The sequence below is a fragment of the Protopterus annectens genome, chromosome 1.part1 (assembly GCF_019279795.1).
Source record: "Protopterus annectens isolate FY-2018-M chromosome 1.part1, PAN1.0, whole genome shotgun sequence".
Classification (NCBI taxonomy): domain Eukaryota; kingdom Metazoa; phylum Chordata; order Ceratodontiformes; family Protopteridae; genus Protopterus; species Protopterus annectens.
This window is the reverse complement of record NC_056726.1, coordinates 1232969150-1232996001: the sequence shown is the minus strand read 5'-3', so window position 1 is coordinate 1232996001 and position 26852 is coordinate 1232969150. Positions and strand designations below refer to the sequence as shown.

General features: G+C 34.7%; 1 protein-coding gene across 1 annotated transcript in view; it reads right to left on the bottom strand.

The window, feature by feature from the left end:
* LOC122809518 overlaps positions 1-26852 on the bottom strand; it is a 440105-nt gene that overhangs the window by 211118 nt on the left and 202135 nt on the right. The gene's annotated exons all lie outside the window — the stretch shown is intronic.

The following is a 26852-nucleotide window of genomic DNA, read 5'->3' as shown; positions in this document are numbered from 1 at the left end:
AAAGTAACAGGAAATTGGGGGGAGTTCAATCACACTGCTTTCATATACACATCCAGAACCACTATCAAACTTATAAAAAAAAAACAAAAGAAAACTAATAGATGGTTTTCTTTTTTCACAATGTAACCAAGGGCTTGCTTTTTCAGCTGTGCCTGATGCTGTACTCAGTGGCGTTAAATGAATTAATCAGTTTCACAACATTGGATGACAGTTACCTCCAGTAAAAGAAGCGGATCAACATTACGTTTATCTGAGGGTGCACAGCTAGCAGTTGCTCATTTGATTTTATAGCAAACAGACATAAGTTGCTATTGTAGTAGTTACCCATACCAAATTGTTTAAAGCAGATGGCAACTTAAAGTTTGATCATCACATACAGTACTGCATAAAAATAACTCATCAAAAGCTAGATCTACTATACAGAGCAAACTAATTCCTTACTCCTTCCAGTAGAATCATCATAGCTAACACTGTCTTTTACCCTCTCTTAAAAATGGCTCGCCTATTTTGACCAATATCTAGATCTCTCTTAAATCACTGCTGTAGCAATGCTATAATAAAATGGCTACATTTGAAGCTAACCTGCCACATAAAGCTTATCATTCTACATTGCATGCTGGCAGCTGGTTAGAACTCCCATATCAATTAGCCCATATAAAACTTCTTCTAACCCATAAAATTATATATAACCCTTCTACCTGACATTCTATCTTTTCAGTACTTCACTGCTATTCCCCAAATCGTCTTTTGCACTCTCAAGATAAACAAATGCTTGAAATCTATAAACCAAAAGAAAAATATGGGGCAAAGTTTATACTCAAACTGCATATTCAAACTGTGGAACTCTATCCCACATTCAAACAGAACTCTATGTAGCCTCCATGTATTGAAGTCCTCTCTCAAAGAGCTTCTCACTAACTCATCTCTATGCCCACGCACCTCACCTGTATAATCTACATTAACAAATATTTTACAAATTCTTACTAACCTAACCTCTCTTTATACTATCTATCTACACCTTTCAACACCTGTATCTTTTTATTTTTATGTTCTAGGATAGCATAATATACTTCTAATACATTTGTATATACCAATTGTCATATTTAATCATTTTTTTATTTCTTTTTTATTTTATATCACTGGTGTCTCCTCATGCTTCATTCTATCCTATGTATTTCACTGTCAAACTGTATGTGTGTTTGTGTGTGTGTGTGTGTGTGTGTGTGTGTGTGTGTGTGTGTGTGTGTGTGTGTGTGTGTGTGTGTGTATATATGAATTGCAGATAAACGAGTCCAGTTCAGCGACAGTGCATTTACACGAAAATGCACTGCTGCGAAAAACACATCACTGAAGAGTATTCGCCAGTTCCGGGATCCTGGGGTGGTGCAGGTGAGTTGATTGTTACATGGTGTATGGAAGGGGAACCTGTAATGTTATTATAACTTGTTACAGATTGTGGTACAGTGAAAATAAGGGAACAGTTCCTTTTCCCCACTCTAGTGCAATCTTGGGAGTAAGTATATATATATATATATATATATATATATATATATAAGTAGCGGGGGGTACAGGGGGGCTTGCCCTCCTTCATAATTGTGTTTGCTGTGTTTGTTTTTTTTTTTTTTTCTTTTTATTGTTTTGCTTATTTGTTCAGTGATGTGTTTTTTGCAAAAGTGCATTTTCGTGTAAATGCACTTTCGCTGAACTGGACTCATTTATCTGCAATTTATTAAAGTAGAGATATATAGACATATAACTGTGGTGGTGGTGCTGCAGTAGCGTTGCTGCCTCACAGTATGACGTTGTCCAGTTCGATTCTCAACTAGAGTGTCTTCTGTGTGGAGACATGCGTGAATGGGCATACCTTCGTTGAAGATTGTGTGTCAGGGTTGGCAACTCAGCATGTAAAAATCTACTGCCAATCATTAGCGGATCGGAATTCCGTTGTGGCGACCCCTAACCAGGAAAAGCCAAAAGACACAACAACATATATATTATATATAAGGCAAATTTTTACACTAGCAAAAGTGCATAATCACGAATTCGAATATCTCAAATTCGCGGTTATGGCTTTACGCTTATTTACGTGCTGTGTTTTGTGTGGATGGTGTACAGTGTCATGTGTGGATTTGGGTGCGACTTAAGGTAAGTGAGTGTTTTGTAAGGGTTTTGGGTGGGAGTTTGAATGGATGTAAGTGTGTTTGTAAGTTGTACCTGTGGGTTAGGGTAGGCAGGTGAGTGTATGAGTGTGTGTAAGTGTTGGATGTGTTGCTGTTTGTATATGTGTGATGTGTGTATATGTGTGATGTGTGATGTGTGATGTGTGATGTGTGTGTGTGTGTGTGTGTGTGTGTGTGTGTGTGTGTGTGTGTGTGTGTGCGCGCGCGCACGTGCAAGGGACTGTATAATGTCTGGGTGTGAGTTTGCTGTCTTTTCCTGTTTGTGCGATCTCAGAGTTAGTATATATAAGTAGGGGGGTGCAAGGGGTCTTGCCCCCCTGCTTATATGTAGTGTAGGTATGTTGGTTTGTGTTGTTGTGCTTGTGAATGTTTTGTTGTTTGATCTGTTGTAGTGTGGGTAGGATAGTGCATGTGTTGTGTGGTGCTTGGTGTGTTTATGTTTGATATTTATTATTTCGCAGTTTTTCAGGTTTCGGGATTTTGAACATTCGCTTTTATGGTCTTGAGATACTGAAATTCGAGATTTCAATATTTCAAGATTATACAGGGAAACTATATATATATATATATATATATATATATATAGATATATATATATATATATATATATATATAAATATATATATATATATATATATATATATATATATATATAGATATATAGATATATATATATGTGTGTGTGTGTGTGTGCTTTTTGCAATTACATTTCTAATAGTGTTTTTTTAAGTTATTTAACTCTCTGGAGCTTTTCTCTCAGGACATCTACTGAAAACTGGTATTTATTACTTAGTCAGACTTTCCTAGTAAACAAATATCAATAAAAAAATAAAATAAATAAAAGTGCTAGGCAGCAAGCAAAACAATAAACTGTACACAGAAACATTGTCTTGCTGTTTAAGCCAACGTGATTTTCATTGACTTCATAAAATATTAACAAATTACTTTACATAATATATAAAAATACAGACATATGAAATTCATCTGGGTAAAATCACCTTTTACCATAAGACAGCTAGAAGCCAACCTTCTAACCACAGTGGGATTAATGTTTCTGCAAGACCACTGTGTACTCACCTTACTCTACTGTCATATCACTATTCAGTTAGTACATATAAGCCTGGGAGGAGATGAAGGCGTGTCCCTCACACGTGGGGTGTAGGGAGGGTTGCACCCCAGCAAAAATGTTTACTTCAATTTCTTAGTGGGTCTTAGTGGAAATCTATTCTCAGTCAGTTGTAATTAAGCAGTGCCTTTCTTAATGGCCATGTGACAATATTTCAGAAGTGTGGCATTGCTAGGAGACAGCTGAGCACTGTAAGCAGGCCTCTAGCTACCCTTTATACCAGACAATGAATGTGGCAGCAAATAGCAGAAACGGATATCTCTGGCATCCCATATTTGATATGAGGAAAGTGGCAGTACCTGACATAAAGTACCAAAATACATACCACAAATGCCATGGCATACCTCCTTTCAGTGCTGCAGATCTAAGGGGATAGGTGGTGATGTCTTGATTTTGTAAAGCAGCCTTAAAAGAAGCCAAGAAATCAATTCAAGACTACTGATTACTTGTTCAATAATTGTAGCAGTACTAAATATAATATTATAGGAATCTGCCATATTGTTTATATCCTCTAAAGAGCATCAAGATTTCTGGACTAAACTCTAGGATGTAAACATCGGTGAAAGTACAGTCATATGGAGGATTTTAGGTACCCAAACACTGAATGGTAAACTATTCAACATCAAATAAGTATGCAAAAATATTAAATGACTAAACCAAAACAGATTAGAACAAACAGTACAGAATCCAGTTAGGTATGGGAGTATCTTAAATATCACACTAACAAACCTAGGATCTTTCTAGTCCCCATCCACTGTTATAGGTTCTGTCCTTCAGAAGACACATTAAACCAAGGCCCTATTTTGCCTGAATTGGTAGTAAATGACGTAGGTGTAAAAGATCCTACAGCAGTTATTGAAGAGAGTAGGGGTTACTTTATTTATTTATACATTATTTGCACATTATTAATACATTATTTACATATTTGTGCAACCTCAAATCCATCATTTTTACAGTGTTTCATCAATAATACAACAATCTTTGTACATACTTCTTCCATTCCCACTTCCTTAATTTTCATCTATCCTCCCCAGTGTTTTTTTTTCACAATTTTCTTATTTCTGCAAATATATCTTCATCCTTTATGTTTTGGTTATATAATATTCCCTCACACCTTCTTTTCCGCAATAACCAGCTTTGTAACATATGTTTTATCCCATTTATCAATTTCCTTCATCCTTCCTTTTTAACATACAATGTCATTTCTATTTTTATCTCCTTGGAACTTTCCTAACTATATACATGTTTAAACTTAACCCAAAAAGACTTACTTAATTTACATTCTGAAAGACAATGTTTCACAGTCCTCTCTAACTTACAGTCATAGTACTTTTTTTCTTCTATGGTTTTATATTTCACATTTTCCTTAACAGGTAACTTGTTTAACAAAATTCTCCACGAAAGTCCCCAGCTTCATACAAATCTTCATACCTTTTCCTTCTTTGCTTTATTGTATTTTTAACATTATCTGGTAAATCATTCCATGGATATACAAGAAACAAATGCTTATTTTTTTCATTCCTTTCCTTACTACATTCATCAATTTTTAATTTCCATAACTTTACCTTATTTCCACTTTCCTATCATTCCATAATCTCTTTTTCATTACTTCTTTTCCTTTTTTACTTGTTTCCATGTCGCCTAATAAATCTTGCATAACAATTTTATGCTCATACCTACTCCTTGCTTTTTCACTCCTATAAACTCACACACTGCTTGCCTTCCCACACAGTCTCCTCTTTGAGATTTTATCTGCTGTTTCTGGCTATACAACTAACCTACTTTGCTTCTTCTCCACTTAGGGCTATGTGACTTCAGTACAAACTCCCCCCACAAGACTTACCTGGTTTTCTTACTGATAGTCTCTCAGATTACTCGATACCTATGTGTAGCCTCACTCCCTTTCATCCTCACTAACGCTTGGGCTCACTCCGCTACCCTACCCTACCCCCATTTCCACCTACCTCCCATATCATTAGATTTATAGCTAACTAACCAATTGCCCCTCCCACTGACCCCACCCCCACCTCCCCACAAACAAATCATACACCATCCTCATCTCAACACACACATGGTTAACTCCAGCTCCAACAGCACCACCTGAGAACCTCCACCTTTGCCACAATAGTTCTCACTAGGGACTGCCCACATATTGGTATTACCTTTCCTCTCCCCCATACCATATTAATCTTTCTCCTGCTATACCTTACTCTTGCTTTTTTTTTCATTTTTCCTCTCTTTTCTATCTGCTTTACACCTCACTAAGATGACTCACAGAATATACATATCCCTCTATCTCCCTTGCCTACTACTCCTCTACTCTCTTACATCCTTTGAAATCCAACTAGCTCACAACCACGTGCCTCAAAGCTATTCACCTATTAATATCACCTCTCACCCACTGCACTGCTTCATTTACTCATCTACCAGTCTACTCCCAAATTGTGTACTCCACAAAATTAAACTTAATTCTACCCCCACTTACTACCCAAAAAATAAACCTAAATACCCAAACTACTACCCCTCACTCTTACACAGCTACATCCTATCAAAAACCCTACTGCTATCAGGCAAAATCCATCCAAACCCTGGCCCAATCCCTTCCTCAACCACAGACCATCCTACTTCCCCACACTCAGGATAAAAAATATTTATATTTCTACTCAATAAAAACTAGAAGTATACTAAATAAAGTCAGCAAACTTCAGGTTTGGCTGGCTCTCCATTCACCTGACATTATCACCCTCGCAGAAACCTGGCTAAAGCTTCATGTTCCTGATAAAGACATTCTTCAGCCTGGATATAACATACTTCGACTTGATCGTAAAAAGAAAAAAGGTGGTGGAGTTGCCCTTGCCTGCTCCAATCACCTTACCCTTTCACTACTAGGCAAACAAATCCCATCCTTCCCTCCTACAGAAATCCCTATTGCCAAACTTAAACTAAACCTGGGGACAATATCCCCATACTTGAAAATGTTCTCTCCTACCTCTCTCAGCACATCCATAATGAAATCCTCCTCCTCTGTGATGTTAACATAAACTGGTTATATGTATGCTCACCTAACTCTACCAAACCAAATAACTTGCATGGCCTCACTCAACTAATCTCCATTCCTACTCATACCAACAAACCTCACACTTCAGGTTCCCATAATTGATTGGATATTAGTCTCTGACCCATTGAAATATCAAGCCCACAACTCTACCAGACTCCCTAAGTGATCACTCACCCACAAAACTTCTCAGATTTACTCCTCATACCCCTAGCCCACACAGATACATGTCGCAAGCTAACTAACTTCCACCCTGAAACACTCAATGCCCACCTCTCCAAAATCAGCTGGGCTTTTCTAAACCAAATGCCTCTAGATCAGGCAGTACTTACATTTAACTCTACTTTCCTACTTATCTTTAACTCACTAGCACCAATCTGCACTGTACATATAAAAGCCAAAATATCACCATGGTTAACTAAAGCTACTCGCAACTTAATTAATACTAGGGATAGAATGTGGAAAATATGGGTAAAATCCAAACTAACCATCCACCTACAAAAATACAAAGAACTTAGAAACCAGACAAAAAAACAAATCAATAAGGACGAAAAGGAATTCTATCATAACCCACCCACTGCTCAACAGTCAAATCCCTGTAAGTTTTGGCATGCAATTAATCAAATTCTCCACCCCAGCAACCCCTCTTCTCCAAACCTCCTGCCCTACTAAAACACCACAAGAAACTGCAGCTATCTTTAATTCTCACTTCAGTGACTTGATCAAAAAGATGCTACCTTCTAACTCCCCAAATAGCAACACTATTACCTCTCCTACTCCTTCACTCTTCTCTAATTCCAGCAATTCTTTTTCCCTCAGACCTGTAACTACCTGGTACATTAAAACTCTACTCAGTAAGTTAAAACCCTGTTCTCCATCAGCCAACATTCCTCCCTACTTCCTTCAAGTAGCAGCTAACTCTCTGGCTCTCCCTGTATCTATTCTCATAAACCGCTCCATCTCTGAACTAAAGTTCCCTCTATCTGGAAAGATCTCTATATTATACCCATACTTGGTAACTCCTCTGAAATTGCCAACTTCAGACCTATAGCCATCCTTTCACCCATCTCAAAAATCCTGGAGAAATGTATTCACAAGGTCATGAAGCACCTTTTACTTGAAAATCTACTTACTCCCACACAACATGTTTTTCACCCAAAACACAGCACTACCACTGCCCTCCTGTCCTTCATCAACTCTATCTCTGAAGCAAGAGACAACAACATACTAGTGCTCCTGCTTATTCCTTGATCTATCAAAAGCTTTTGACATGATCTCCCACTTTCTCCTTCTAACCAATCTGAATAAACTCAATTTCTCTATCAAAACTATACAATGGTTCTCTAGCGACCTCTCTGATCGACAACAATCTGAAAAATGCCTCTCTGCCCTCTCACTCCCTCAGCCTGTTAAAACTGGAGTTCCTCAAGGTTCTATTCTTGGCCCTTTATTTTTCAAAATCTTCACTAACCTACTCTATACATCTTGCCCTCAGTCATCACGTGTATAGTACGCTGATGACTCCACAGTTATCTCTATTGCTGACACCCCTACTGAACTTCTTTCACTTACCCAGTCTTCCTTCAACTCAGTTGAAACCTGACTACCCTTACCCAGTCTTCCTTCAACTCAGTTGAAACCTGGCTATCCAATAACCAGCTTATACTAAATACTAAAAAACTAGACTCTTACTCTTTCTCCCCCAAATCTTTAACAATCTTAAATCCTCCTTCTCTATACTGTCTCTCAACAGCACACCCATCACTGTTGAATCTTCCACTAAACTCTTGGGTATCACAATCGATGACCCATTAAAATTTGATCTGCATGCTAACAATTGTATCAAGTAAAACAAACCAAAAACTGGAACTCTTATACAGAAATAAAAAAGTTCCTCACTAGCAAAGCAAGAATATCACTGTCATATGCTTATTGACTACCAAGCTTACTGTACAGCTCCCAAATCCTCACAAACCATAACTCATCATTCCTATGTTCGAATCTACCTATAACAACGTAGCCAGATTTGCAATAAACCAGACTAATAAACCTCATCACTGTTTTTCTCTAAAAGCATTAAACTGGATAGAATTTCCCCACCACCTTCTTCTCTCACATCTCATGGTTATTCATTCCCTTTTATATCAACCTTCTTTGTGTCCCAACCTGTCCTCCCTTATCTCCTACTACACGCCTACTAGAACTCTTCGAAGTTCTGATCAAGACCTACTAGATATCCATCAGCCAAAGAATAAATCTGGCTGCAACCTTTACAGCTACAACCCTGCTAAATCATGGAACAAACTCCCACGGGAAAACGGGACTCTCAAAATGTTAAAAAATTCAAATTGGCCTTGAAAGAATACCTGAAGAGTCAAAGGACCTGCCACTGTGCTCAACCTCCCTAACTTCTTCTCCTTCCTACTACCTGTCGCAGTACACTAAAACCTCTACACAATCTTCACCCCTAACTACATAATCACACTACTCCTTCTCAATTTAAACTTGCTTCTACTCTAAAGTCACCCTTTTCAACTTCTTATTACTGAAAATTATTTAACCAACACTTCCCAACTATGCTGCATTGCCTATACTATCCTATTCTCTAAATCAAGGTTTATAATCAATTTGTTATGGGTAAACCCAAATTGTAATTAACCTGGCTGTATTTTAAACTCATTTCATTCAAAAACTCATTTTAATATTTGTCTGTACACAATATAAATTCTATTTCAAACATTATTAATGCTCCTTACAAACTGCGGTGGTGGTGCTGCGGTAGCATTGTCACCTCACAATAAGACGTTGTCCTGTTCGATTCTCAGTTAAAGCATCTTCTGTGTGGAGACATGCGTGAATGGGCGTACCTTCGTTGAAGGTTGTGCGTCAGGCCTGTTAAGTCGGTATGTAAAAATCTACTGCCAATCATTAGCGGACCAGAGTTCCGACCCCTAACCCGGAAAAGCCAAAAGATACAACAACAACAACAACTGTTACCTAGAGCTTTTCTCCAAATTGTTGAATTGTAATCTAAACTGCTCCAATGTATACATAATTGTTGGAGCTTTTCTCCCCGGGTCTCCACTGAAAAAGGGCTACCAGCTAAGTTGGACAAACCCGGTCAACAAATGTAAAATAAATTAATTTTCATACCATTTTATTCTCCCAATTTTTAACACTATTAATAACCTCAAGCAGGTGCATTGATGTTAAAAATAGGATTTTCAAATCTAACCCGTCTTCTTTTTTTACTATATATTTTTCCCCTTTTAATATGATTCAGTCCTGAACCCCCATATAAAACTGAAAATGTTTTTATCAATTCCTTTTCCATTTTTCTTGAAAACATATAGACTCTCCAAACATAAACAAGTTTCACCATTGTGTATGTATTTAACGGATTCACTTCAGAAGCTCAAAATACTGAAATATCGAAATTCAGTATTTCAAACTCATAAAGTGGAATCCTGAAAACAGTGAAACCTCAGAAGCACGAAATTCAAAACCTCGCATACCGGAGGTTTTGAATTAGCGCTTCTGGTGTTTCACTTTGGTTATGGATTCAGGTAAGTGTTGATGTGTTTTGTTGCTGTGATGTGTGTGTGTGAGGAGAATGTAGCTTGTGTAGTGGTGTTTTGTGTGTTACTGCATGTAGTGCGACCTTGAAAATATTTAAGTAGGGGGTGTGGGGCCGCAGCCCCCCACATGGTGGGTGCAGTGGGCTTGCCCCCATCTTTTATGTAGTACAGAGCTTGTGTGTGTGTGTGTGTGTGGGGAGGAGGGTGGCTGTTTGTGGACAGCAGAAGCGCTAATTTAAAATTTCTGGTATGCGAGATTTTGAATTTCGCGCTTCTGAGTTTTCGTTCTTGTTAGATTTTTACTTTATAGCCTCGAAATACTGAATTTCGACATTTCAGTATTTCGAGGATATAACGTAAATCCGTACTTAACATATAATCCCTTTTATTACATATTTAAAATTTTCCACCATGCAAGTAATTTTTTTTATTTCTTCCAGTTTCACTTTCCACTGATTTAATATGTTTTCATATTCCCTAAACTTAACTCCTGATATATTAACTTCCCTCCTATTATATATATACATTCCACTTAGTTTTGGTTTTATTCTATCTCAAAATCACCTTTTTAATAACTTTTCAATTCTTATACCATTTGCATTAATCCATTCTCTATTTTTTTGCTACAATAACCAAATAATCTGCAAAAGATATACGTACCAGTATGTAAATTTCCTATCCCATCTTCCAACATACTTCATCCATTTCTGACATAAAAGCTTGAATAATTGTTTTCATTACTAGAACAAAAATACACATACGTAAAAACTCCCTTTCTTATGCCGATATATTTTCCCATATATCAGATTACCATTACTTTCACCCTTGAATTTTCATAACACGTTTTTATAATTTCCAGTTTTTTATTTTATTTTTTCTGTAAGCTTCCAAAATTTCCCACATTATCTCATGACTTATCTTATCAAATGCCTTCTTCTCTACATCACATATAACCAATCTTGGCTCATTTTTCTGTCAAAATTATATACATTATTTTAATATTATTAACATTTCTTTTACTTCTGTCCCTTTTACAGCAAAGTAAAAGCTGGTGAGAAATTTAATTAAGCAAAGTGTACAAAACTAGTTGCTAATTATGATGGTAAAGACATTTCAAACCGAATGCTCAGTAGTTCTTTCTTGTTAGTCTGCTGGAAACTGCTATGACTTGCAGTTTTATGTAGTCAAAAGACACGTGCAGTCACTGTTAGGCCTCAAAGACAGTTTGAAAATGGGACTGGTTTCATTTAATAAAGAGGTTCACCATATAAGCATGAGTAACAATGAAAGTTTTACGCAGAATATTTGTAGTGAATATGCTATTTTCAAAGATGAGCTTGGTAAACTTCCAGTCATATATTCCATGAAGTTAAACTATGAAGTAAGCCCAGTTGTCAGACCGGAATGGAAGGTTCCATTAGCAATGCAGAGCAAAGTAAAAGCAGAACTAAATAAATGGTGCATTTAGGTGTGATTACTCCAGCAGAAGAACCAAATGAATGGGTATCCTCCATGGTCATAGCTCATAAGAAAAGCTCAGATGATATTCAAATATATATTGATCGGTGACATTTAAACAAAGCACTTAAAAGTCCTCATCATCCGATGTGTACAGTAAAAGATGTAGCTGCTCTCATACCATTTTTTTTCTATCTTAGATGCAAAAAGTTTGTTTTGGCAAATTTCACTTCATCACAAATTTTCATTGTTAACCACTTTCAGCACATCACTTGGTAGATGCAGATTCCTGAGAATGCCATTTGTAATAAATTCTGCCAGTGAAGTCTTTCAACGTGCAACGGAACAATTTTTTTCTGGTTATCCATATGCTATTACAGTAGACGACATTTCTTGTTGGGGGCAATGGTGTAGTCAAACATGACAGAAACCTCAGAAAAGTTCTACACAGTGCACGTGGAGTAAATGTTAAACTGAATCCTCGGAAATGTAAATTCAGGCTGAAAGAAGTTACTTATGTGAGACATTTGTTTACCAGTTCTGGCTTGCAACCAGATCCGTCAAAGCAAACTGCAGTTCTTGAAATGCTGGTTCCAGAAAAATGTCACATCTTTATAACATTTTCTAGTATGGTCAAATGTTTAGGAAAGCTCATCCCAGATTTAAGTGAACTTTCTGCACCATTATGTGAGTTGACACGCAAAAATGTAACCTGGTCCTGGTTGGAATAACACCAAAGAGCATTTGATATCCTGAAGCACAAAATTGCCAACCCATACACAATGAGATATTATGATGTTCACAAACCTGTAACTCTTTCCTGTGATGCTTTAAAGTATGGTCAGCAGCAATTCCTCAAGAAGGCATACCAGGGGGTGTGGCCAAGGATGAGCCTTGAGTAGCAGCTCTTTCTCTCAGCTCTGCCTTATCATAACTGGAATTTTTAATTATAACTAATTAAAACATTTATATATATATATATATATATATATATATATATATATATATATTTGGTTTCATTTAATAGTCTATTTAGTTAGTATTACAATATTTTTTAAGTTTTATTAACTTTTCCTGTCAAAATCTGAGACAAGTTTCTGGCATCTGACGTCAACATGAGCTTCACAAAATCCTCTCATCAGGATTCAGCATTAAAAAAAAAGAGTTTCAAACTCTTTTAACTACTATTCAGGAATTATCAACAAAAACTGACAGAATGGACATGAAGATTGATGTTTTTAAAGAAACCACTTCTGAACAAATGGAGATTTTACATCAAGACCTTAAGCTGCAGAAGAAACAAATTACTGGTATTGAAACATCACTAAACGACATGGATAGTAGAATACAACAAAATGAACATAACTTAGAATTTGAAGTGGATGAGCCTTGAGTAGCAGCTCTTTCTCTCAGCTCTGCCTTATCATATCTTTTATGACAGGAATTTTTAATTATAAACTAACTAAAAAACATTTTTATATATATTTGGTTTCATTTAATAGTCTATTTAGTTAGTATTACAATATTTTTTAAGTTTTATTAACTTTTCTGTTCAAACTATAAGAGACAAGGTTCTGGCGTCTGACGTCAACATGAGCTTCATAAAATCCTCTAATCAGGACTTAGCATTAAAAAAAGAGTTTCACACTTTTTTAACTACTAATCAGGAATTATCAACAAAAATTGACAGAATGGACATGAAGATTGATGTTATTAAAGAAACTATTTCTGAACAAATGGAGACTTTTCATCAAGACCTTAAGCTGCAGAAGAAACAAATTATTGTTATTGAAACGTCACTAAATGGCATGGATAGTAGAATACAACAAAATGAACATCTTAGAATTTTCTTCTAAAGCAAAATTCCCTGCTTCAAATAAAAATAAATGATCTAGAGAATAGATTGTGAAGATATAACATCAAGATCTTCGGGCTACCAGACAATCTTGAAGAAAATAATATGGAAAATATTTTTAACCTCATGGATACCTGAAATTTTACAGCTTCCTGAAGCACTTTCATTTGGTATAGAAGGAGCTCACAGGTCCTTATCTACAACCAAAAATACCAAAAGTAATTCCTCAAAGTCAGTCATAATCAAATTTCTGTCAACACATGATAAACAAAATAGTTTTGAAGACTGGTCTAAGTCAACAATCAAATACAAACATAACATCATTCATTTTGATAATGACCATTCTACATCTGTCATAACTAAAAGGAAACAATTCTTACCATTACTTAAAGAACTTAAAAACATTTCAGATAAAGTCTCATCTGCTTTTCCCTGCAAGACGGAAAATCTTCCTTCAAGAAGGTCCAAAGATATTTGAGGCACTAGATGCAGCTATTAAATACATAAAATCTAATAAAATATTGGAAAAAACAGATGAAATGGACTGGGATAGTTCAAGTCTTAAAAGAATTGCTGAAAATGGTAACCGGAAAACAGCTGAACACAAGAAGAAACTCAAAAAATAATTTTTTACAACATGGTTTTTATATTCTTTTTTATCTACATATGAATTTTCTTATGACCCAGTAGTTAAGGAAAATGAAAATGGTTCAACAGGTGAGTGTTATTCTAATCTTTATTATATTGTGTCTTTGGCTTGTGTTACCTATTGACTAGTTTATTGGGTTCTTACAATAGCTTTTAGCATCTTGTTTTATCTTATATCTTTATTAATAATTTTAGCTCTCCTTGTTTTAGATATTTAAAAAAAAATACATATAGTATATACCCTGTATTAACATGCTTTAAAATACATTATGCCTTATTAAAAATGAAAGAATTTTAATATTGCCCCTTGCCTGCATATGCTTTTAAACACATTGACTGCACAAGTTTAATATTGTTTTTTCTTCACAGATACTAAGTAGCTGTATATTGATGTGATAGTAAGGTTGGCATCTCGGTTGCTGTCTTTTCCCTTTAATTTGTTAAACTAGTGCATATATGAATGGTTTAAAATTTACTTTTGCCTCAGTCTTTATATTCTTTTGTCTATGGTTTGATTTATGCTATATGTCTCTGAGTGGCTATAGGAATTGTGTGATAAATATGTTGTTGGTGATTTTTCATTTTAATTCACTAATGCGACCTTAATTAATTGCTTGCTTCTATTTAATGCAGTTGAATATGTATGTCTGTTTGTGGTTCTGGGAAGCATATTCTCTTTTCTTTTATGATGATATTGTGTTTGTTAAGTATTTGGGGCTTGCGGCTTTATTTGGTGCCCTTTTGTATGGTATTGTGTTTGTTAGTCCTGTTGGTTGACAGCTTTGGGCTTGTAGCGGACCCGAAGACAGGGTTATTGATTTTTTTTCTTTCTCTCTCTTTTCTCTGCTTTAGCATAAAATAAGGCTTTGGAGTGTTGCTGAAATGTCATAGGAAGCCTTCAGTTGTTGTCTCTACTGCCTGCAGTTTCCCGCTGAAAGTTTTGAAGATGTTTGCACTTGCTATGGCTCGGCAATAAGTATTTGTGCATCTCTGAACTCCTTCAAGAGCCATATGATGTCATCAACAGCTCAACGGATGTTTTTAAAAGGCAGTTTCTGTATCCTTTTTTATTTTTGGACTATACAGCAAGAATTACATTGTTTTCGCCTTCTACAATAAGGTAAAATCATCCCAAATATTTCTATGAGGACTTTGATGCCTTAAAGATAGACTTTATTCTAACATGAGAAGTAGCCAGTGTAGTCTTCAACTTGGTAGTTAGAGAGGGGTTGATTTAATGTAAAATAACTACAGCAATGTTCATTACATTAGCAAAACTATTATTCCAGTTCTAAACTATTAAATCTACAGTTGGAAACCATTTATATATTTTATAATTTAACATTTGCTTGGACATTATTAGTGGCTAGTTTTAAAATATTAAATCATTCTATATCATAATTTATTTTAAAGTACTGTTATTTGTAGCAGTTTACATTCTTGTATTCTTTGAGAAGTGTTAATGACATGCAATTATCAGCTGCAAAAACACTGATGCAACTAATTCTGTTAATGGTACTGGTGATTTAATAACTAGGGGAATGGATGATACTAAATTTGCTATAAATTTTGTGGTATGCTCAAAATACTTAAGTTAAACATGTTGGATCCATACTCGTATATATGTGCATGTGTATAAGTATGTATACATACATACGTATACATATATATAAAAAAAATGTTTATTCATTTATTTATTCTTTATTTGTTTTACGCATGTTGTCCGGGAATCTCTTACAGTGTTGAGGAGCCTTTTTTTAGCGGAGATTTGGAGAGAATGGATTCAACATGCTACACAATTTTCATTATTAATTAGCATAAAGAAGCAACGGTACAGAATTATTACAAGGCATTAAGTAGCAGTACAATGTTATGCAATCTCAATAATTAGAATTATGCTTTTCTTTATTAACAGTAGTCTATTTACTGCTTATCAGCATTGTATAGATTAGAAGTAGCCAAATGTAACAAGGCATTTTGCAAATACAGCTATATAAAAATACACCAATGTGTTACTTTAGTTATTTGTTTTTTTAAATCTTATGTAAGGTTTGCAAATAGATTTGGTGTTTCCCTAAGATGTATTTTAAGGTGGGTATAATTTCCACTGATTGCTTGTGAAGTGGCGATTCTATTCTACATCTTAGACTATAAGTAGAGCTAAAATTCTCACTTTAGATAGATTTTTGGTTTAGCTATACATGCTATACCTGCTGTAATGTTGCATTATATATTACTGATGAATTGTTTAGTATATCTTTTGGTTATAAAAAGATTGCTTAAAAATAAAGAAAATATAGTTGCATCTATTATGTACAGTTTACCTTTTTAGATGTTTGCTAGCAACGATATACTTGTTTATCTGTCATGTAAAGCATTTTTGTATTGTGCTGACTGTAGTGACTTTTAGAACAGTGTAGTCTTATTGTATTAGTAAATGTTATATCTCTATAGTTTTAAAAATAGTTTAATTTTAATTACTTGATTATTTTTTCTCTAATCACAACACAAAACTGACAACTAGGATATAACAACTATAAATATTAGAAGTAAAATGTTTTTTTTTTTTTTTGCTGATGATTTGAATTTCAGTTTTATGCTGGCACTTTTACAAGTCACTAACTTCATGAATAGTCTTTCCTTTTGGGTAATGCATTAATTGCTAGATTTTTGATAAATATAAATCTGAGAGACTTTAAAATGATCTTGTAAACATTTTACATTCCTAATTTCTTAACTATGACACTAGACATTTAGTAACCTTATAATATGTTATCCTCTGTTGCAATGTATTTCTAGTTGACTTGTTTATTAGTTAATCTAATATAAAATGTATGATGAGTTCTCCTTTTGCATAATTCAGACATTATTATCTACAAGCCATGTTTTTAATTATGAAATAGTTCACACTTAGGTGGAGCTTGACAAAAATATGCTGCTAGTAGGTTTGTTAATTTGAGTGATTAATGTCAATCATATTAGGAGTTTATAACTCCAGGTGGGTTCTATAGGGTTTTATTGCTAGAAGATTCTGTTATTATCTTTCGATAATATTCTTTTTGATGTTCACTAAAACATGTATAGTAAGAAGTTATTCCTATAACTTTAATTTTTTATCTATGCTTCATACATTGTATATTGCTGTATTACCTCCATTTTTCTAATATCATCTCATAGTTAAAAGTTTAATAAAGGTTTTAATCAGTATGTATTACAACCCAAAAAGCTTATAACATGGCATCTTTACATTGTATTTCCCCTAACATAACTGGTCTAAATAACCCTAGCAAGAGAAGGTCTTTAAACAAATATCTCCAGTTACATAACTCACAATTAATTTTTCTCCAAGAAGCTCGTTTGATAGAGAGTGATGTTTCTAAATTAGAATCTAAATCTTTTTCAATTCTTATTAGCTCTGAGCGCACTCAAAAAAAAGAGGTGTTGCAATACTTTGGAATAATAAATTACCACAACCTAAAATAATAGACTCATACAAAGATAATAAAGATATGGTAGTTTCTATTGTCATAGAGTTTAATAACTTAATTTTCACTGTAATTAATATGTACTGGATTCCTGGCTTTGGACAGAGCTCAGCACAACAACATATAGATCATATTATCCAATTCTCTAAGGGCAATATTATATTAGCTGGCAACTTTAACTGCATTTTCAATAGCTCAGACTCTACTTCTAAAGGTAAGAGAAGAGTTTTGAGTTCAGCCAGATTACTAAAAGAGTTTGCAAATTCCTTTTTAATAAAGGACATTGATAATTATGCCGACCCAAAATCATTATTCTATACATTCTTCTCACACAGACACAACACATTCTCAAGAATAGACAGAGTTTTTGTTTCTAACAGTTTAACAGATTTTTAAGTAATGTAAAAGTTATTACATGTCCCTTTTCAGATCACAATTCTATAATCTTTGATATATATCTTTATACACATTCCAATGTTCAGATAAAATGGACATCAGCATATATCACTAAATTAAAAGATTTTAACACCTTCATATTAGAAGAAGTTCATAGTATTTTAGAATTTAATACCAACAATAGTACACCTGAAATTTTCATCTGGGATGCAATGAAGGCATATTGATATGGCAGAATAATTGATTGGTATAAAAAAGACTGTATGAGATAAAGATTTAAAAGCGATACAAACTAAACTTGATATTTTGAATCTTGAGTTATCAAAAAATCAACAAGAAAAATCCAAACTGGATGAATAAAAATCTTTAAATAAGAAGTATCTTGAGATTCTAAACCATAATTAAAGAAATATATTCACCTCAAAAGAAAAAAGGTATCTGATTTACATAACATATTAATTGAATTTAGAGAATTCTTTTTTAAGCTTAACCAATCCTCTGCACTAATAAGTCCAAAGAAAGATAGTCAAGCTTTTATTAACAGAAACACTAAAAAAGATTAACAGAAGAACAAATTAAGTTACTTGATAACCAAATTACATTAAAAGACATCCAAGAACAAATTTATACACTCAAACAAAATAAAGCACCTAGTAATGATGGTATTATTCAAGAAATCTACAAAATTCTACCAAATGAAGCTCTAACTTTACTTTCAGTTTTCAATACTATACAAAATAAAAATACTATCCCTCCATCATGGAAATATACATTCATTTCTCCCATCTTAAAACCTGAAAAAGACCCTAGAAAATGTAATTCATATAAAACTATATTGTTATTAAACACTGACTATAAAATTTTTATATCTATATATGCAAAGAGGCTTAAAAAGTTTCTTCCCAACTTAGTAGATGAGAACCAAGCAGGTTTCATAATAAATAGAACAACTTACAATAACATTAAAAGAATAATAACCTTAACTGAATTAACCAAAAACTTAAAAAGTAACCTAACTATAGTTAGTTTAGATATAAATTGTGCTTTTGACACAGTTAATTGGGATTACCTTTTTATTCTTCTACAGGAGCTTAAGTTTTCAAATAATTTTATAAATGTTATCACCCAGTTATATACAGGTTCTCAGGCTTATGTCAAAATTGTTTCGAATATATCTCAGTTCATACCTATTACTAAAGGGACTAAACAAGGTTGTCCATTATCCCCTCTTTTATTTACCTTAGTTATGGAGCCTTGGGCAAATTTGATTAGAGATAATAGTAATATTAAAGGTTTTGGTATAAGCCTTAATAAAAATTCCAAGATTCAAATGTTTGCAGATGACATTCTGATTACTTTGCGAGGTAAGAATCCAACAATTCAAGAATTATTTAATGATATAGATTATTTTCAAAAAAAAATCAGGTCTTAAATTTAATCACAATAAAACACAAATCTTATTTGGCTCAAAATGATATAATATTCAAAATGAATTTGAAAAATATATACCACAATCCCAACAAATAAAATATTTAGGTATAATTATTGCCAACAATATAAAAGAAATTAAAAAACTGAACTTCAGTAAAAGTTTAATAGAAACAGATATACTAATATAAAAAATGGTCTAAAATAAAATTCTCAGAGGAGAAATTATCAATTATAAAGATGATACTTCTACCAAAAATCTTATACATAATTCAGTCTATTTCTATTCCTCCACCTTATACAATAATTAAAAAGTTTAACTCTATGAGTAAAACATTTCTTTGGTACCCAATTAAACCTATGCTCTTTTAACATATTATATGTACAGCTGGAATAATGGAGGTATTGCATTACCAAACCTAGAAATATATTAAATTTACTCAGTTATTAAAATTATTTTGTACCTTATAGATAGTAAACACTCAGCAAAATGGAAAGATTTTATTCTATCTTCATTACAAAATTTAAATAACAATAATGACCACTTTAAGCTAAATCTAATAAATAACATATACATATGGAATCTAAAGGAATATTTTTCTCTTTGCCCTACCCAAAATTTTATATCAAATTATTTTAACATTATTTTAAAGTCCTTTAAAAATGTCATTCTTATATTTCAGTCATATGAAAGTCGGTTATTCATTATTTTCCCCATAGCATACACACAGGGTGTTATTTTCTCTTCAAACTTTCATAAAATGTCAATATTTGAGCAAAAACATCTGATTTATTGGCATCAAATGTTGAAAAACAATGAATTGCAATCCATTAATACTTTATTGGAAGAGAATGACCTTGATTCATCACTATGGCTTGACTTACAAGAAACTAGAAATTATATTAAAAACAAATTTGATTTAATACCTTCTTCGATTAAAAACTTAATTCCTAAACTCATTCAATACTTTATTGCTTTTACTCAACAGAACTTCATTAAAATTAACCTATCAAATATATATAAAACTATTAAATCAGACCTAGATATATGCCCAGACAATTATTGGAAATATTTCTATGACATTAATAATTGTAACCCTTCAGATAAAGATAAATCAAATTTTCTTCAGTCAGCAGGTAGCACTACTTTATCACTTAAATATAGAATGTTTACTTGGAGATTTTTAAATAGATCTTTCATCACTCCATATAACATAAATAAAATGTTTAAAGAAAATATACTTTGTTGGAGATGTATGAAGCTACTGAATGCTGATTGGGCACATATTTTTTATGATTGTTTGCACATGAAAAAATTCTGGGAAGATATTAATAATTTCTTACAAGCAATATTCACTGATATCTTTCTAGTTACTAAATCATTAGTTTTGTTTAATTCCCCAATTCCATCCATGTAAAACCAGGTAAATATTGACTTATTTGGTCTGTTCTGTCCATAGCCAGGAAAGAAATCACAAGAAATTGGAAATCGTCACAAATTCCCTCTTTTCAAAACTTTAAAGATCTTCTCTTGGAAGTATCTAAACTAGAATCAATGACAATCAAATCTAGATCTTCTAGGAATACAGCAGTGTATAATCAATGGATAAATATAATTGAACTATTAAAAAAATCAATAACTTAAAGGTATTAATCACCTTTTATTCACTTGTATTAACTTAAATTATTTGTTTATAGCATAGTGAACATCTTTGTACATAGTTCATGGTATTTTTTTTATCTTTTATATTAGTGTTTTTGTTTTCATCTGTTTCATCATAAAATATGTTCAGTTCTCTGTTAATAATTGTATGTTTCAGAAATTACTTTAATACAACTTATTTCAAAAAAAAAAGAAGGCGTACTAGTAGCCTATGCTTCCAGAACTTTAACCCAAACTGAGATGCAGTATGGTCAAGTTGAAAAAGAGCTTTTGGGAGTTGTATTTGCATGTTCAAAGTTCGATCGTTATATTTATGGAAGACCTATTCAAATGGAGACTGATCGCCAACCTCCAGAGACTATTTTGAAAAAGCCAATGCACACATCCCCAGCAAGACTGCAACACAATGTTAAAATTATAAAAGTACAATTTCAATACTGTCTACACAAAAGGTAAACATCTTTATCTTGTTGATACTTAGTCTCAATCGCCCAGAGAAACAACTGAACAGGATGAGAATGAGAAAGCAAACTTTAAAGTCATGAAAGTCAGAAACTTTTTGTTTTCATGTCCTGTTAAGCTTAGAAATCATGCAACTTCAGACCCAGTTCTCCAGAAGCTAAACCATGTTATCAGTCGTGGATGGCCAATAAAACAATCTTGTTTACCATTAGATGTACAGCAGTATTTTCCTTATAGAGACGAGCTCTTATTGGAAGATAGTATCATTATGAAAGGTCCACAAGTGGTAATTCCGAAGTCTTTACAACAGGAATATATCAAAATCTTACATCATGGTCACCAAAAGAAGGGTAAGAGGCATAGCACTTTGGCATTCTATGTCAAAGGATATGGAGAAGGAAACCCTAGCATATTCAGTTTGTAACAATACTAAACTGTATCAACAAAAAGCACCAGTTCAGCTAAAGCAGATTTGTGAATTACCATGGTCGACAATAGCTACAAATATTTCTGAATGGAATGGTCAACATTATTTGTTATTAGTAGACTCTTATCTAAATCGATTCCTAACTTAACATCCAGTGCTGTCATTATGAAATTAAAGAGACATTTTTCTGTCCATGGTAGTCCACACAACGTCGTTTCTGACAATGGTGCACAGTTTACAAGTCAGCAGTTCAAAAGATTTGTTGAGACATGGGACTTTGTTCATGTTACCAGTAGTCCTATATATCCACAGTCTACTGGCTTGACTGAACATTTGTTGGAGAAATCCGAGAGAGATACTACCGATGTTTTTCTTAACTTATTCAACCTCATAAACATTCCCCAAGATAACTTACTTAGTTCACCTGCTCAGAGATTACTGTCCAGACAAACCAGAATAACTCTTCCAATCAGTAAAAAGTTGTTAATTCCAAATGCTAAAAACAACAAAGTGATTAAAGCTCAACTTTTGAAAAAATATCTGTCACAAAAATCTTACTACGATAAAACTGGTAAACCTCTTAAATCATTGAAAGAAGAAGTTATAAGAATGCAGAGAGCTAAAGGATTTGACCGAGTTGGACTTGTTAAACAACTTTGTGAAGAACCGAGATCCTGTATTGTGTAATCGGAAGGAATGGATTTCGAAAGGAATTGGAAACACTTAATTCCAGTCTCTGAACCAGTATTGCAGCAACTTGCCTCTGATATACACCATATAAGCATGAGTAACAATGAAGGTTTTACACAGAATATTTGTAGTGAATATGCTGATAACTTCAAAGACGAGCTTGGTAAACTCCCAGTCATACACTCATCTTGCATCAGAGCATTCCAATATGTGTTCCAGTTCCAGATAACAATATACTTCCTATAACCAGTCCTGTAAAATTCCCTGAAGATCCTGTGTTAATGAACATTCCCCAGAGACTATCCCTGTTGCTAAACCCAGTTCAAACTTCTAGATTACCAGGTCAGGTTGAATACCAAGGCCAAATCCAAAGTACACAGCAGATTGTTATTTTGTCTATATATATGTCATAACTTGTACAAATGTTTATCTGTTGTTCTACATTGCATACCGAAAAATAAATGAGGGAGGATGTAGATCAGAGAGCGAATTATGATTCTAGTCAGCCACTGTAGCTCGTGGGCACATGCATTTAAGTACTGAGCATGCGCAAGAGCAGTGATTTTTCTGTAGTCAGCCAGAGTGAATGCCATGTATGAATGGAGAAGCATATATGAGAGTGTTTGTAGCAATAAGTCATTCAGTTAGTTTAAGTAAATGTTACAGTTACAACTGCTGATGTGTTTATGTACAATAAACAACTTGAACAAATACCCCTCATTGTCTCATTTGAATGCATGAGACAAGCTACATACTTGTCCCTCTAAACCATTCTGCTGATGTTGCAGAAGAGGTTTGATCCCTAGACTGAGTACTTCTGATACCAATTAACTTTCTGATGTGCAGTAACTCCATCAGTAATGGGTTGGAGGATGCCTTGTATGCCAGATACAGGTCACCTCTTAGCAGTTTGTAGGATACCGAGTGTAGTAACAGGGCTTTGAGTCAGTCCATGTAGGACATGTTGTTTAAGCCTTGTATCCTTTTAGTAAGATATCTCTGTGGACATTCCAGTTGTTGCATGTGTCTGGACAGATACATGCCAAAGGGGTTATTTTATTCAATGACTGGCCTAATGAGGGCTGAGTGAAGGGGTACAATGGCATCTCTAGATCTAGACACAATCCTTTTGTTTATAAGCTGTGAAATATAGACAGACTTTCTTACAACAATAGATACATGCTGGTTAGAAGCTAGGCTACTGTCCACATAAGTTCCCAGATCCTGAACAACTGACTCACAAAGACATGCATCTGGAGCGATTCTCCCCAGGCCTCCACTTGGTTTTATTCCAAGTTGAACTTTCCAGGTAAACAAATGTTAAATAAATAAATAAAATAAATAGCTGGATAATCCCTTGGGGAGGATTATCAATGTGGTAGTTCCCTGTGGTAAATGACTTTCCAAAGGATACAAAAATGCATTTTTTTGCATTTTGTTTCAGACCATAATTTTGACACCAGTTTTTTATTTGAGACAAACCTTCCTGCAGGATGGCTAAGTCATGTGGTGATTCAATGACTGTTCCTAGCTTACAGTCATCTGCAAATTTAGTGAGCCAGAGCTCTTTGGTATTGGCTTTTACTTCAGAAAAGTAGATGTTAAACAGGAGATGTCCCATCAGAGAACTCTGGGGGATACCACAGGTAACTGGTCTCTTTGTGGAGGTAACTTCCCCTATTTTGATTATCTACACTCTATATGTGAGCCAGCTGGCATTCTAGTCGGTGACACAGAGTGATGGTGATCTTTTCACTTCTACATTTATTTATTTGCTTTACTTGTTATTCTTTTTTATGTACTTAGCACTGTGCAATGTTTTATGGCAATATAAAATCACTGTATTGACTAGTTTCAATACTTGTTTTAAAATGTTTTTTTTTTTATTACCGAGTTATTTAAGCTAAGCTGCATTTTAAATGTACCAGGCTGAAGCAGTCTGAAGATTTTAGTGACACAAAAACAATTACATTTACTGGTTTATTATTCTGCATTTCACTAAAGTATTAGCATTTTCACTTGCTTCCTGATGGTTCATTTGTGTTAAAAAAGCATTTTTTTCTTCTGCCGGTACAGATAATGTTATGAGACACAAGTGTAGATAAGGTCTGCAAAATAGTGTGTACAGGCATGCCACCCTCTAAAAGGTATCTATTTTCAAAATATTCCCTGCCGTCCAATCATGTATGCATTCCAAGGTATCAGACAGATAATGCTACATGGTTTCCTGAGGAAAGGGCTGGTGCAGCTGCATGCAGACCTGCCCTTCATATACCAGCTTCTACATATACATATGCTTGGTAAAGGGAAGATAATTATCCAGGACAAGTGTGTTCTTGAGCAGGTCAGTGCAGCACCACCTGAGCATTTACAGATGATAAATAGGGGTAATGCCGCGGTAGTACGGCGGTAGCATTGTTACCTCACAGCAAGAGGTTCTCCCGTTCAATCCTCGGCGTGGCTTGGGAGTGCCTTCTGTGTGGAGTCTGCATGTCCTCCCCGCGGTTGGGCAGCGTTTGAAAGACATGCATGCATAAATGGGCGTGCCTTTGTTGAAGGTTGGGTGTCAAGCTGGCACCTTGGCATTTCGTAAAAATCTACTGCCAATCATTAGCGGACCGGAGTTCCGCTGTGGCAACCCCTTATTGGGAAAAAGCCGCAAAGACAAACAATGGACCTAATAGAGGATACTGCAGTACACTCCAAGTAAGGTGTACACTCCCTTTACACCAGTTTTTGTGCAAATTTAAAATACAGCTTTATTTAAATAACTCAGCCAAGAGATATACAGTTCTATTCCCAACCCACAAGAGATGCCACAGAAGGACTGCAGATGGTCCAAAGGAATCCCATATTCCACTGTGTCAAATACTGATTAAAGATCCAAAGGAACCCAAATAATAATTATGTTAATTGCTCAACACAAAAAGATTGCTGAAGACCTAATAAGGTTTGTTTCTATACTGTGTCCGTACCTCTCAACTGTCCAGATTTTCACAGAATGTCCAGCTTTATGCCTCATTTTTTAGTCTGTTCCTCACAAAACGTGTTGTTTCCTGGCAAATTACTAAGGTCTGAAGTCACTAAATAATAACAGACATTTAAGTTTCAGACTTCATACCCTTCAGAACATGCATGCTGATGCAAAAACTGTTATTCTAGCAGCGTAAGTGTGCATGAGCAATATATTTGTCCCTATTTCTGGGCATTAGTCATCCCACTATTTTTTCCTTGTCTAGATTTCCTGAGCTAAGAGACTGAGAAGTATGACTGTGCCTAGAACAAAAGTCAGACTAGAATGGGTCATAGATGTCATTTGTTATAAGCAAAAATCCATCTGCACATAAACCACAAATCCTTACACAAACAGGGGACATGAGAGATAGACCTGTGGTTGTCCAAATGTCAAAGTCTAAACAGCTTTTCTTAAGGACAGGAGTAGCCAAGGCTTCCTTCAATGTGAATAAAGAAGTTCTGTTTTAAGGCTGTAATAGTCAGGTACAGGACTCAACACACCTTTTCTGTTCAGGTCAGAAACACTCTAATAGCAAAGGGTCTCAAGTGCAAGTATTGTGCACATGGAGGTAGACTCATGATAACTGGTTGAGAGGAATTAACACCAAGGGTTGGGAGGGTGGCCTAATGGTTAGGGTGTTTGCCTTACAAACACAAGGTACAGGGTTTGAGTCTGACAAAGGATAATTGGCTAGGCTTAAAATGGCTTGCAAGGGCAGTTAGCCTAGTACTAATCTATGAACCTATGAACCTATAAGATGTAGACAGTAAAACTTCAGAACTGTCCATATTTCCTTATGGCACAGGGTGTATAGTGGAAGCCTTATCTGACTAAGGCACACTTTGCAGCAAAGAACCCAAGCAGCAAGATTACATTCTTCAGAAGACAAAGCCTGCTTTAGGTGGCCAAGCAGTCTTGACTACACAGTTTTCCAGCAACTGAAAAGACAGTGGCTGCTCAGTCTGCTGCACAAGAAATCTTCCAGGACATGTACAAGAACTTGTTTCAAAACAGCTCTGCTTGATAAAGAGAACATAATTATCCAGGACAAGTTGAGCAGGTCAGTGCAGTATTACCTGAGCCTTTATTTATACCCCATTCTCCTCAACTGACAGAGCTTAAAGTTAAGCCATGGCTTTTGTGGTCTGAGGTTAATCAGCTAGACATGGTTAGGGGCTAAGATATCAAGGAATCACTGTTGTTATCCTGCAGTAGACATCAACCAGCTTCTCTGTATCACTAGCACTGCATCCCAGAAGGTATTGGTACAGCACAGGACTTGAGCAGCCTGGGATGAGTGAATGAAAATTCCTCCAGTATACCAAGCACAGCTCAGGTGATTCTACCTAGATAAGTCGGCCATGAACAAAAGAAGGGTGTAGTCA